General features: G+C 39.4%; 1 long non-coding RNA gene and 1 pseudogene across 1 annotated transcript in view; one reads left to right on the forward strand and one right to left on the reverse strand.

Annotated features, from left to right (window-relative positions):
- Positions 1-13,955, reverse strand: part of LOC120621423 (uncharacterized) — a 94,360-nt gene that overhangs the window by 22,889 nt on the left and 57,516 nt on the right. The window lies entirely within an intron of this gene.
- LOC120622668 (uncharacterized) lies at positions 9,232-9,350 on the forward strand (annotated as a pseudogene).

The following is a 13,955-nucleotide window of genomic DNA, read 5'->3' on the forward strand; positions in this document are numbered from 1 at the left end:
AACAGAATCTGACTACTGTATATCAGTAACACCCATTCTAGTTACAGCAATCATAAATATCTCCAGACAATTTGGGGAGCAAAAGTTCCCCTGGTAAGAACCACTGCAACAAGGTATAACTTCACTTTTCAATGCCCTTTTCTCTACCTTGTATACCAGTCTTCACCCGGCAAACTCCTACTCATCCTGAGATATTGCCTCCTCCAATCTCTTCAATCCCTCTACTCACCTAGATTGTGTACTTTTCATACTTTATAACAATCACCTTATAATGTGTGCTCCTGCCTTGGGGGCAGGGCCCACCTATTGTTCATGTTCTACAGCCTGTGTGTGGCAGGGTGAATTCTATCTGGTAGACATCAGATAATTCTTGAGGGACAAAGTAATATTAGCACTGCTGTGCTCTGGAGGAAACTGAGATCAAGGCAGTTAACTGAATTCCTGTCCAAAGTCATGAACCTAATTAAATACCTCAGCTGCTTTTACTTCCTAAATTTCTCTGGATTCCAAATATTTGTCTCTATCTTCATGTAAATCGCCCAGATCAGGGTTGTCATTTCTTACCTGGCCTTCTTATAGCTCTAGTGGTATCCCCTCCAGCTCCTACCATCTGTTCTTCACGTGCCAGTCTGGTGGTCTTTCAGAACTCAAATCTCCCAGGTCATGGCTCCAACTTGGTAGGAAAACCCCTGCCCACCTCCTCACCCATCTCCACTTACCCCCCTATTCCCTACCCGCTCTCTGGTTTTCTTTCTGTTCCTCATGTGGGGCAACTCTCTCCCACATCAGGGCCTTGGCACATACATTTTCCTCTCCTGGAATATTCTATCCCTTCTTTTAACCTAATAGGCTCTTCTATTCCTTATACTCTCAGTTCAAAGGTCACTTTCTCTTCCTTCTTACCATTGCACAGCATGAACTAGATCAAGTCCCCCTGCTGTAGGCTCTCATGCCTCCATACTTTTTTCCTTCATAGTACTTATAATTTAGGACGATTTATTTGTGACTTTATGTGTTTAATGTCTGTCTCTGCCACCCTTCCTCTAAAATGTAAGCTCTGTGTAAGCCTATGTTTATTTCGCTCACCATTGTTAAACTGTTACATTGCAGAGTAGCCTGGCACATAGTAGACACTCAATAAATACCTATGGGGGAAAGGAAGGAAGGAGGGAAGGAGTGATGGAAGGAAGGAAGGGAAGAAAGAAGGCAGAAAAGGGGGAAGGGAGGGAGGAAAAAACATGCAAAGCCATGATTAGTCATCAATACACAGAATTATCACTGATAGCTTACATATAGTGGCATTCTTAAAGAAAATTTCCCCTTCCTCTCCCCTTTGACAAGAATGCCCAGAACTGCTTCCCATATTAAGTCATCTACTCATCATGTAAGCAACTATTGTTTGAAATCTGCTACACACACAAAAAAAATCATAAATCAATAGAGCTTGTGAACTTCAAAGGAAATGACATTTTGCAGGATATACTGGTGGCATGTGGAGTACATGACACTTCTCAGGTAGTGTGTATACTTTTAGAGAGAGAGAGATTTCAGGTTTTCTCTCTCAATATCTTCCTGCACCTAGGCTATGGCTGGACTTTCCCCACACGGAGATACTGAGGTCGGCCTCCTTCCTTCCACAGACAGAGAGGCCTTTGAAGATGGTACAGACTTTTGGCAGGGTGGCACTGGTCAGGTAGAGGTCAGGGCAGTGGGAAGAGGGAATTGGGAATCAGAACCAGTAAAGGACAGAAGTTAATGGAGAAGAGCAGAGGCATCAAGGTGGTGTCATCTCTCTTTCCTTTATGCTTTCTCTGATCAAAGATGGGGAGAAGAAAGAACCCCGGCTTCTTTCAGGTTTATGAGTCTGGTTTTCAGCAAAATGGATGCTTTAGGACAAGCCCAGCATTCTGCACTGAGTTTTGTTTACCCTTATGCTCCCTACTCCTCTGGCCCCTGCACTTTGACACTACCTCTCCCCACCTTCCCATTCAGGGCACCCAACTTCGATTCCTCAAATGCTCCAGACTTTGGAAATCCCCACCTGTTTATGGTTAATTTTATGTGTCCACTTGGCTGGTCTATGGTACCCAGTTTTAGGTCAAACACCAGGTGTTGTTGTGAAGGAATTTTTAGATGTAATTAACATCGAAATTGGTAGACTCTAAGTAAAGCAGCTTACTTTCCACAATGTGGGTGGTCCTCATCCAATCAGTTGAAGGCCTAACGAGAAAAGATTATGATTCCATAAGGATGAAGGAATTCTGCATTCAAGCTATAACATCAACTCTTCCTTGGCTTTCCAGCCTGCCTACCTGCCTGTCTAACCTGCAAATTTGGGACTTGGCCACCACAATCATGTCAGCCAAACCCGTAAATCTCTCACTCTCACTCTCTCTTTCTGTCTCTCCCCACCTCTCTCTCCCTCAAAGATATCTATGGATATCTATATCTATAGAAATATATATCTTCTATTGGTTTGTTTCTTCTTACCACAATGTGCAGCTCTGGGTCTGATCTTGCTGGGACAATGTGATTAACCATTTCTGGCTGCACCATTATTAGATATAAACAGAGTAAGAGATTACCCCTCCAGGAGAATACTCATTGTAGCTAGAGCCTACAAATATGTTCGCAGACTGATTTTAATCACACATCCTCCCAGACAAGCAAGGAGAACAAGTATCAGTGTGTCTATTTCTTTTTTAAAATGAAGAAAGTAAGGCTCAAGAGGTAAAGTGATATGCCCAAACTCATGTGTCTGATGAGTTAGACTCATCATTAGAACTCAAACCCATATGTGTTTGTCCTCAGTCCTAGGCTCTTTCTGGAGCCAAATTGGTCTGCCTAGAGTCAGGGTCTTAATATTACAGAACCTACCGCTATACCCTGAGACATAGATTTGGACAGAGGGAGAAGCTGAAAAATGTAGCAGAAGGAAATTGGATTTCAGTTGAGTCAGAGCTGGGTGTGAGCATCCCAACTGTGCTGCTAAGTCCCTGTTGATATTAGACAGTCATTTCATCCTTTGTAGCCTCGGTTTATCCATCTGTAAAATGAGGAGATTGGACTAATTAGATAATTGATTTCTTGGAAGGGTCTCTCTCTTTGTGCAGCTTCCAAAGTGCCACAAAGGTGTCTGGTGTGTGTGTGTGTGTGTGTGTGTGTGTGTGTGTGTGTGTGTGTGTGTGTGTGTGGTTTTTTATCACTTCTGCACACTGCCAAGGTCCGTTTTGAGTTTTTTCACCCTTGACACCCATGTCTGACATATCCTCCCAGCTCATAATGAGCCTTCATTCAAACCACTGATCAATAGCAAGAACCAGCAGGTCTGTCTCTCCTGCTTGTTTTCTCTATCTTCAATCTGCCAAGACAGATTAGGCTATTTCGAAGGTCACTCAACATTCTGGAAGAGAATGAAAAGATATCTACTGGGCTGTTTGCAGAACAAGGCTGCAAACAGACAAGATGAGAGCTCAACTGTGTGTTACATGGCAGATTCAATTTACATCAAGGTCAAACAGGGTGTTTTCTTGCTGAACCTTTCCTTACCTCAGAGTTGCTGGCTTGTCTATCAGCTACCAAGTCAGGGTCCTCCCTAACATAACACTTACAAACACGGGACCAGCCTTACCAGTCAAGCGGTGCTGTGTAATCTCAAGATCCAAGGTAGCCCTTGCTATGCAATCTGCTTTATCAGTCTGTTGAAACAATCATCATTGGGCTAAAGTGCAGGAGATGGCACAGAGCCCTTTTCCTTGCCAATGGCATTCTGATATTTTTGTCGCAATGGCTAAAGTCTAATTTCTTGACAGGTACTTAAACTCACCCAATCAGCTCTATGGAGTATTTGTAGGGAAAGAATCTGTTCAGCTTCTAACCTCTGAAGACATGCATAGAAGTCTTCTGGTTCGGAAAAACAATAGAATATGTACCATGTCATCATATTCCCCCAATTATTTAAGAGAGACTTGGAAAAATAAAATATCAAAGATTGCAGGTGAAAAAGGTTTCCAATTTCAACCCTGTAAGCACTGAGTCGAAAAATGTAAAGATGAATCCCAGGCTGCAAAATATGAAACTTGGAGGAGAATCTGCCTTAACTCTTGTTATGTGTTAAATTATAGCCCCCCGAAAAGCATATATTTAAGTCCTAACCCTCAGAACCTCAAATGTAACTATATTGGAGTTTAAATTATACCTTTAATGAGGTAATTAAATTAAAATGAGGTCATCAGGGTGAGCTACAATTTATATGACTGGTGATCGTATAAGAGAAAATTTGGACATCGTCACCTATAGAGGGAGGATAATATGAAGAGACACAGGAAGAAGATGGCCATCTATAAGCTAAGGAGTGGGGCCTGAATCAAATCCTTTCTTCAGGACCCTCAGAAGGAACCAACCCTGCCAACACCTTAATCTCACATGCCTAGCTTCTAGAACTGTGAGAAAATTAGTTTCTGTTGTTTAAGCCACCCAATCAGTGGTACTTTGTTACAGCAGCCCTAGCAAACTTCTAACACTCTCTCTATAGACACTGCAACATTTGACAAATAACTGAAGTAGATTCAGGTAGAGGTTCCCCTCTCTGAACAGGCTTACAATGCCAATAAAAATCGTATTTCAAAGCAGATACTTTCTAAAGGGAAAAAAATGTAAATATAATATGCATATATATATGAGAAAACAAAAGAAGAGAAAAAGAGAGACACACTTTCTCTTAATCCTTTATTTTCTGTGATACTTTAAAGTTGTCAGACTCAGCTCTGTGAACCGCAGTACTTGTTAGAAGTAGTCCTTGAGCGTTAAGTGATTTATTTATTTATTCTACAAATATTTACTGAATGTTCCCTATGTTCCAGACACTGTTCTAGGAACTGGGAGTAAGCTGTGGACAAAATCACTGCTCTCATTGAGCTTACATTCAAGTACGGGAGACAGGTAATAGACGAGTAAGTACATAAATAGTATGTTAGGCAGTGATAAATGCTATGGAGACAAATAAACCAGGGAAAAGGAATAAATTGTTGTTATAATTTTAGATGGAGTGGACAAGGCATGCTGATTATTGATCCAACGTCTCTCCACTTAATTCTAGTCCTTCTAGAGTCAGCTCTTCACAGGAAGGGGCTAGAAGCTGGAAAACAATATTTCCCAGATTCCCTTTCAGCTGGGACTGGCTAGATTCTGCCCATGTTTCCTCTGCCAATAGGAGGCACTGGTGAGAGACTAGAAGGCAAGAGGAAGGAGATCGCAATATTCTTTCTGCTTCTGGTGGTGCTTTAAGTGACCGCAGCTACCACAGTAGTGTGAAGTGATCTCGGATCCCTGATCAGAGTGATAGCAAGAGCAGCAGCCACACAGTAGTTAATTGCTCTGGCAGTGGTGACATCAGGAGCAGGTCTCTTCTAGCTCCTGAGCACCAATGAAAGTGAAGAGTCTGGTGGATCTGATAGCAGCAATCTCTGTAGCATAGTGAGCATGGGTTTTGGATTATATTATTTTCCCTTTTCTCCTCCAGCCCTCCTGCTGTCACTAATCTCTGTGTAAGCCCACCTATCCCTTCTGCAACTCTAGTCCTTTCAACTTGTAACTAATCTCCTCTATTACAGTCTCTGTTTGAAATACCTACAGTTGTTCCTGTCTATCTAGACAGTGACCAATACAAAAGGTGTCATTGAGAAAGTAACATTTGAGTAGAGATTTGATGAAAATGGAGTGAGATTTGTGACCATCTGAGGGAAGAGCATCCCAGACAGAGGGAAGATCGAGTGCCAAAGTCCTAAGGTAAGAGCATATCAAATATTTTCAGGGAACAGCAAGAAAATCAGGGGAGTTGAGGTAGAGTGATGAAGGGAGAGAAGAGCAGAAAATGAAATCAGATAAACCCAAATCATGAGGCCACTGAGAGGATGCTATTACCCTAAAAAGTTTCAAGATCCCCTATCAAATATGTGCAAAGGGAGAGAATGGCAAAGTAAGGTGGGAATCATCATAACTCTAAAGGAATGTTAGAGCCCAGTGGATGCTTATTCCAACAGTATGAACGTGAAGAAACTGTGGGGAGTATAATTTATAACAGGGCCTGGCAAACTATGGCCCACAAGCCAACTCCAGCCTACCACCTGGTTTTATAAAGTTTTACTGGCACACAGGCCATAATCCAATCACTTACATATCCCATATGTTGGCATTTGCACTATAATGGTAGAGCTGAGTTGCAAGAGACTAGCTCATAAACATAAAATATTTACTCTCTGTCCCTTTATAGAAAAAGTTTGCCAACTCCAATTTAGAGAGTCATCTCAGTGATGAAGTAGAAGTGATTTCATATAGAAAAGTAACCATACATGGATAGTAAAAAATTTTGACCTATGTAATGTAGAGTCTTGGTATAAAGTAAGCAGAAGGATGATGAAATAGAAAACTCCAAGCACTATACTACATTTTTTTTTTTTTTACCTCAATGAATCTGAACATTGTCAGGAAAGTATCAATGAGTACCAGGAAGGATTGAAGCAATGAAGAGAAGCACTAAAATCTTCCAGTGGTATGTTTTCTTGAGCAAAGGACATCTGATTAAAGTAATCAGAACAAAAGAAAATCCTGTGTCCAGGATGTGGTGGAAATTCAGGAATGCTGAATGACAGAAGGCTTCACAGTTTTGGAAATCCAACCAGAATCCTAAACTCTGGGGCAGGAGAAAAATGCATCTTCAGTTCTGACTTTACCCTCCCATCCCATATCTTCCCCGAATGAGTACCCTCTCTTCACTTTATCTTTTCTCCTTGCTGCCCAGATTATACTAAAAATTGTCCTTGAATATGGAAGTTTAGCTCCTTGTTTTCTTAAAATGTACAGAACCAGAAACTACTATTTGCATTTCAGTCTCCAGATTTCTAGAGAACTTGATGAGCTAAGAGGCAGTTAACACAAGCATTCTAGGGGTAAACTCGGTTTTCTATTGGTAAATAAATCTTTTTATATTAAGGTGAAACAATAATAATCATTTTAAACAATCATGTGGAGTGTGATTACAAAATAGCTCATTTGGAAAGAACATTATCAGCTTATGACATCCTCAGAGATTCTAAGATGAAAGATGCTACGGATAAAACCAACTGTTACGGGCTTTGTTATTTCCATAGCACACGGAAGCAAAATTCACATCTTAATACCATAATGAGAAAACAACGCAAATTCTGATTTAGTAAAAAGTGAGAGTACTTCTTATAGACAAACTCGCCATCCCTCATATCATTGCTGGCATTGAGGAGGAATTGCAGGAGAAGATTCTAAACTACCGGACCTCCTCAGGTACCATCCAGATCTGTGCACTTACATTCTGAGCACGCTCCCTTCAGCATCTGGGTAATAGTAAGGTTTTGCTAGCAAATGCAAACAATTACATTTTGCAATACCCTACTCATTTGCAATACCCCAAGGTTGCCAGAAATTCTATCTGGCCCAGTCTAAGGCATGCCAATTTCATTATAATGGTGAGTTTTCCAGAGCAGTATAACCTCCATGATTTGGACTTGGTAAAATGTCAAGCCTGAGTCACTCAATCATCAGAAGGGGCAGGAGCATTGAGCATTGTTGCCAAAGTTTGGTTGTATTTCTTCTGAGTACATACTATAGTGACTCCTAGAATAAGAAAAACAACTAGCATTCATTCACTCAACAAACAGGAATTGAACTCCTTCTTCTATTCTAGGCACTTGTATTCAGATGCTATTCTAGGTGCTGAAGATATAATTATGATGATAATAGTCAGGATTTTTCCTGCATGGAAATTCATATTCAACAGAAATGGGAAAGCCAAATTATCATCAGATCATTGGTTTTATGAAAAGATGTTTCTTCCTGGATATGGCAACCATCCCCATTAATCTTATTTACACAAGGACAAATATTTACCCTTCTTTCATAATATAATTATAAGTAGTTTTGAGCAAAGCCATTGTCCAAATCATGAGTTCTTGATATCTGAACCAATGCAAATTAATCCTAATTGTACCGATATAGTATCTACCTTCTGAACTATCCATGAACATTTTCTCAGCTCATGTAGGTTTTTTCCTACTGCCTTGCATATCAGGCTTGCTTCTCCACAAAACAGATATCGTGACTGCTTGGAGACTATATTACGCTAATCAGCCTTTTCCATTTTCATGTTCTTACCTTCTATTCCCTCATTAACTCACTACAATTTGACTTCTGCTTCTGTCGTGCCAGTTTACTACCGCCAAGTTTATTAATGATGTCTCTGTTGCTAAATCCAACAAACAAGTGACTTTCCTCAGATTACTGACCTTCTCGTCTGTATTCACTAGAGCTGAGAATTCTGTCCTATTCTTGTCTTCCATGGCACTGCATTCTTGTGATTCTCCTCTTCCCTGCTTAGCCTCCTTTTCCCACCAATCTTCCTTTAAATGTTGATATTTCCCCCAATGATGTGTCTATAAACTTTTCTCTTAGCTTCATACTCTCTCTCTCTTAGCTTTAATTACCAACTTTATGCCAATGACTTGCAAATTTATGTGTGCAACTCATACCTCTTCCCTGAGCTAAAGAACAACGTGTTTGGCTGTCTACTTGACATTTTCGCTTGGATATACCACAAGTACCTTAAAATCAACATATCTAAAACTAAACTTTTGATCCAATTCCCTAACCCAGTTTTCTCCAATGTCCTCTGTCTCCATAATAGCACTATTAGTTGTTACAAACTAGAAACTTTAGAGGTAATCTTCCTCCTTCCTTACCAAACACATCCCAATCAGTGTCAAGAACTGCTGATTCCACTTCCTAAATCCCTCTAGGACCTTTCCCAAGTTCTCTAAATCTACTACTACAACTGGAGTCCAAATCAATATTTATTTTTCCTGGACTATTACAAGAGCTATCTCTCATTTTTACCTTTTTGCAACCCATTCTTCATATTGTAGCCAGAGTAATCTCTTAAAACACAAATCTGATAATGTTGCTCCCTTGCTTAAAATCCTTCAGTTACTCTCAACTGCTCTTAGGCTAAAATCCAAAACACTTAACCTAGTCATGCCTGATAAGGCACCTGCCAATTTTCCTTCACCGTTCAATCAAACTGGCCTTTCATTTCCTCAAATAACCAATATAATTATCCTACCTCAGGTCCTTTGCATATCTTGTTTCCAGTACCTAGATTGCTCTTTCTATTTCTTTCAGATTTCGATTTAAATGTCATTTTAAGTCTATGGCCATGCCACCCTGAACAAGCCCAATCCTGTCTGATCTTGGAAGCTAAGCCGGGTTGGGCCTGGTTAGTACTTGGATGGGAGACCACCTAGGAAGACCAGGTGCTATAGGCATAAAAAAATAAATAAAAAATAAGGGATTGTAAGCTGACAAGGTCTTTGCAATCAGTGAGGTCAACCAAGGGTTGCCTCACCTAAAAAATAAAATAAAATAAAATAAAACAAAATAAAATAAAATAAAAGTCATTTTATTCTCAGAGAAACCTTCACTGATCCCCAGACAATGTCAAGCATTGCTTCTTTCCAAGCTTAGAAGAACTCGCTGCATTTACTCATGTCTAACACAATTATAATCAAATGATTGATGTCTTTCTTCTATGCAAGAATGTCAGCTCCATGAGAGCACAAAATAACAAGCACAATTGAAAGAACAAATGAATCAGTGAATTAATGATTAAAAGAGTTTCAAGATCTTCCTATATGTGGAATGTGGCAACCCATGACTTACAGCCCAAATACCACATGCCTAGTAATTTAGTGAAATCCTTCATGGATTGTCTATCAATTACATGGGGCAGGGAGTTGCTTTGTCATTGCAAGCAAGTAAGCAACATGAGAAGATGTATGTTATTCAGTTAATTCATGCTCAAATTTATTTAATCAGTTAAGTGTTTTCTCCCAATCCTCTTTATCTTCTCTCCATAATGCTAGTCAAGAACTCAACAAGAAAAACAGCATCTTGTTGTATCAGGTCTGGTTCTAGCTGGTTCAAAGCAGTGTCCATCTATTCCATCTCAGATTAGCTTTACATCCTTTTCATATATCTCACCCACCCATGCAAGTGTACACTGAAAATATTTTAAAAGCCAATGGTTAGCTTTAGCCTGGACTTTATTCTGTTTTACCTGCTTTGAGCCTTCTACTATATGTGTTTTTACTGTTTTCAGATCTCTAACTTCTAATCTGCCCACCCCCAATACCACCCACCTCTAGCTGTGTCCTCCTGTATCAGATACACTACTCTAGTGTGTCAGATAGTTATTGCTATGTATCAAAACAGTTCAAATTTCAGTGGCTAAAAACAATAACCACTTATTATCTCTCGAGTGTGTGAAGGTTGGCCAAGATAAGTTGATTTACCCTGGCTTCAGCTAGGAGAAGCTGTGTTCCATGTGCCTCTCAGCCTCCTCTTAAGACCAGTGGGCTCACCTGAGCATGTCGTGCTCATGTTAATAGTAAAGATGAGAAGGTGAAAGTCCCAATACCCCAGTCCAAACTGAGCCTTTGCCTGTGTCATATCTGCTAACGCCCCATTGACTAAAGCCATTCACATGTCCAAGCCCAGTGTCAAGGAGTAGGACTGTCACCCTTCTACTGCAAAATTGCAGAGAAAATGTCATGGAAATAGAGATGGTTGAAAAACTGGAGCTAAGAATGCAATCTACTCTCCCAGACCGATCCGACATCCACCTTAATACATAGCACAGGTTGGAGACAGACACTCTGACATACCTTGTCTCTTTACTCCCTTTGGCCCTTTAACTAGCTCTACTTCCTGGCTGGTTTCACCTTGAGGAAGAGCATTAGACAACATAGTACATGACTATTTGATAATAAAGACTGAAAAATGGTCAACAGTTGAATGTTTTACTTTAAATCTTTCCTAAGGTGAGTTGCTATCTCTAGGTAAAGAGGAATTTATTTTAAAGCAAATGAATAATAGGAGGGCTGTGTGCTATTTTAGTGCTACCTATGCAAAGTGTAGTCCGTGGACCAGCAGCCTGGGCATCACTCATGGGCTTGTTAAAAATGCAGAATCTCAGGCTCCACCTCAAACCTACTAAATCAAAACCTGCCTTTTAACAAGATCTCCATGTAATTTGTATGCATGTTAAAGTTTGAGAAACAATGACCCATGCCATGACTCCTTCAAATGCAGAGAATGAAGAGGTAACTTTGGAAATGATGATGACTAAAATTGTATATGACCAGTTACCACTGTTTATAGGTATAGAAATGGACAGCAAATAGCAATGCTGCTGTTGCCATTAGATTATTAGACTCAAACATTTGGTTTTCAAAATCTCCCATGAGGAAGTGGACAATGCATTCTTCATTGAACAGTATATTTCTTTTGAAATCATGAAATTTCTAAAATAAATTACAGGAAAGGTCAAGCTGAAAATTAAATCTATAATTTTATTGGGTGACTCTTCTCGGGCAGACAAAGCTCTTTTTCTTCACTGCCTCACTTTTATTGAATTTCTGGGTCAATTAAAAAGGAAAAAGAGTATGCCCAGAGTGAATGGGCATATGCAGTTTGTTGAGTAAAAGAAAATGTATAAAAGATTCTCATTAATTGTAAAATACTAGATTATGATAGATGACAAAATAACTTGGGAACCATGTAGAAAAGACAAGCAAGGAAGCAATTTTCTTATGTAGGAATAATGTAGATAGAAAATGTGAAAAAGAAACTACATTTTCAAATATAATCTACTTATCAGGAATGTGGGGGGAAATATGCTACATGTATTCTGGACAAGTGCAATACTGCTCTATCTCTATCTCTATCTGTCTCTGTCTCTGTCTCTGTCTCAATCTCTATCTCCTCCTCATCCTATATCTATATCATCTATATCTACATCTACATTTACATATTTATCTACCATATCTACAAAAGTTTTCTGTACCCTTTTGTAATTCCTCCCTTCCTCTTTCCCTGCCCCCAGGCACCCACTGAGCTGCTTTCTGTTATTATAGAATACCTTACATTTTTTACAATTTATATAAATGAAATTATATATTATGTACCCTCTCTTTGGTTTGGCCTCTTTCATTCAGCATAAAGATTTTGAGATTCATCCATATTATTATATGTATCAGTAATTGATTCCTTTTTATTGTCAAGTAGTTTTCCATAGTATGACTAAACCACCACCTGTTAGCGGATACTTGGATCATTTCGAATCAGGCTATTCGAAATAAAGTTGCCATGAAAATGTGGTACAAGTCTTTTTGTGGACATATGTCTTTATTTTCCTTGAGTATGTACCTAAGAATAGAATGCCTGAGTCATATGGTAGGTATGTGTTTAACGCTTCAAAAAAGCACTGTCAAATGTTTGCTAAAGTGGGTGTACCATTTTAAATTCCCGTTCAATTCCAAAAGTACAGTGTATGAGAGTTCTGGTTCCCATATCCTCTTGTTATGGTCAGTCCTTTTTATTTTAACCATAAATGGGTATATAGTGTTATTGCACTATGGTTTTAATTTGCATTTCTTTAATGAATAATTACCCTGACCATTTTTTCATATTCTTATTGCCCACTGGTATATCTTATTTTTGAAATAAATATTAGCCCATCTTTATTTTGCTTCTTAGTATGAAGTAGTATAAGTTCTTTATATATTCTGGATATAAGTCCTTTTGTCTGACATATGAAAATTTTAAAGGTCCTTTCGTACTGTCATAATTTATCGACATAAAATATGTCCATGGTTTGGACATATTCCTGAATACTCAGATATTTGTAATTATGGACTTGAACGGTACAATAAGTATTTTACTTTTCACTCGATTTTTTGTACTTTATGCAGATATAATCCACTCAGCATGGATAAATACAATTTAAAGGATCCAAAAGCCTATTGTTTATTTTGTCTTCTAGAACCACAGCAGTTTAAAATGTACACTATGGCTTTAGTCTACCTACAGCAACTGTTTTACCCACTGCCCAGTAGCTATATAAGAAAAGGGACCTATGCGGGGGGTGGGAAAGGAGGAAAGGAAAAAAGTCACAAAGAAAAGAATCTTGTCCCTTCACATCCCAAACAAACACATGCCCTATAAAGCCAAAGGAGTTCCTTTAATACCCTAATAAGCTTAGTAGAAAGGGTTATAAGGAGATTCATAAAGAGATCACAGACATGACACAGGAAGATAAAGTCAAGGTTCACTAAGAGATCAAACAATATGTTTGGTTACTGGTTGGAGTGGCCAAGGGTGCAAAAAAGGCCATGTCAGTATATCTCTGTGTTTGCACAGCCAAGACTTGGGACCCTCTGATGCTTGTTTAAATACTGGGAATATGTCCAGCACTGTTCTTGACCTTGAAGACAAAAAAGGGAACAAGACAAGATTCCTGCCTTTAAGTATCTCACACTCTAGGAAATTCAGATAACTTAAAAATAAATGAAGCCTAGGAAGAAAATCCAAGACCAGCTCAGGTTAGCATGGCCCACCACATAGACCAATAACAAGGCATCAGAGCCCAGTACGACTGAGCAGTGTGATACAAAGAGTGACTGGTAATGTGCCACAGTTTTTCTGACAACTCAGAGCAGATGTCCTCTTAAAGTGCAGGACTCAAAGCAGCAGAGTCAAAGCAAGACCCAAGGGTAGAACCAGAAAACACCATGACTCAGCCACATTGCTGGTATCCCATAAGGGGCAGAAAGCCTCATAATTGAGAAAATTAAACCACATAGAGACAACCCCTGGATTGTCTTCCTGTGACCAACCTATTTCTAGACATAGGTGGCAAGCAGCAAATGCAAGCTTGGCAAATCAAAGGCAGAACCTAAGAAATGAATGACTCTAAAGAGACCAGAGCCAGAGATAGTATTTTGACTCTAGCTACCACCCTTAGCTAAGACTATGCCTCTCCAGAGTGAGAAAGTTGTTATAAGTGCTACCATTAGACATATGTTCAAGTT

The sequence above is a fragment of the Pteropus medius genome, unplaced genomic scaffold (genome assembly GCF_902729225.1).
Source record: "Pteropus medius unplaced genomic scaffold, Ma_sr-lr_union100, whole genome shotgun sequence".
Classification (NCBI taxonomy): Eukaryota; Metazoa; Chordata; class Mammalia; order Chiroptera; family Pteropodidae; genus Pteropus; species Pteropus medius.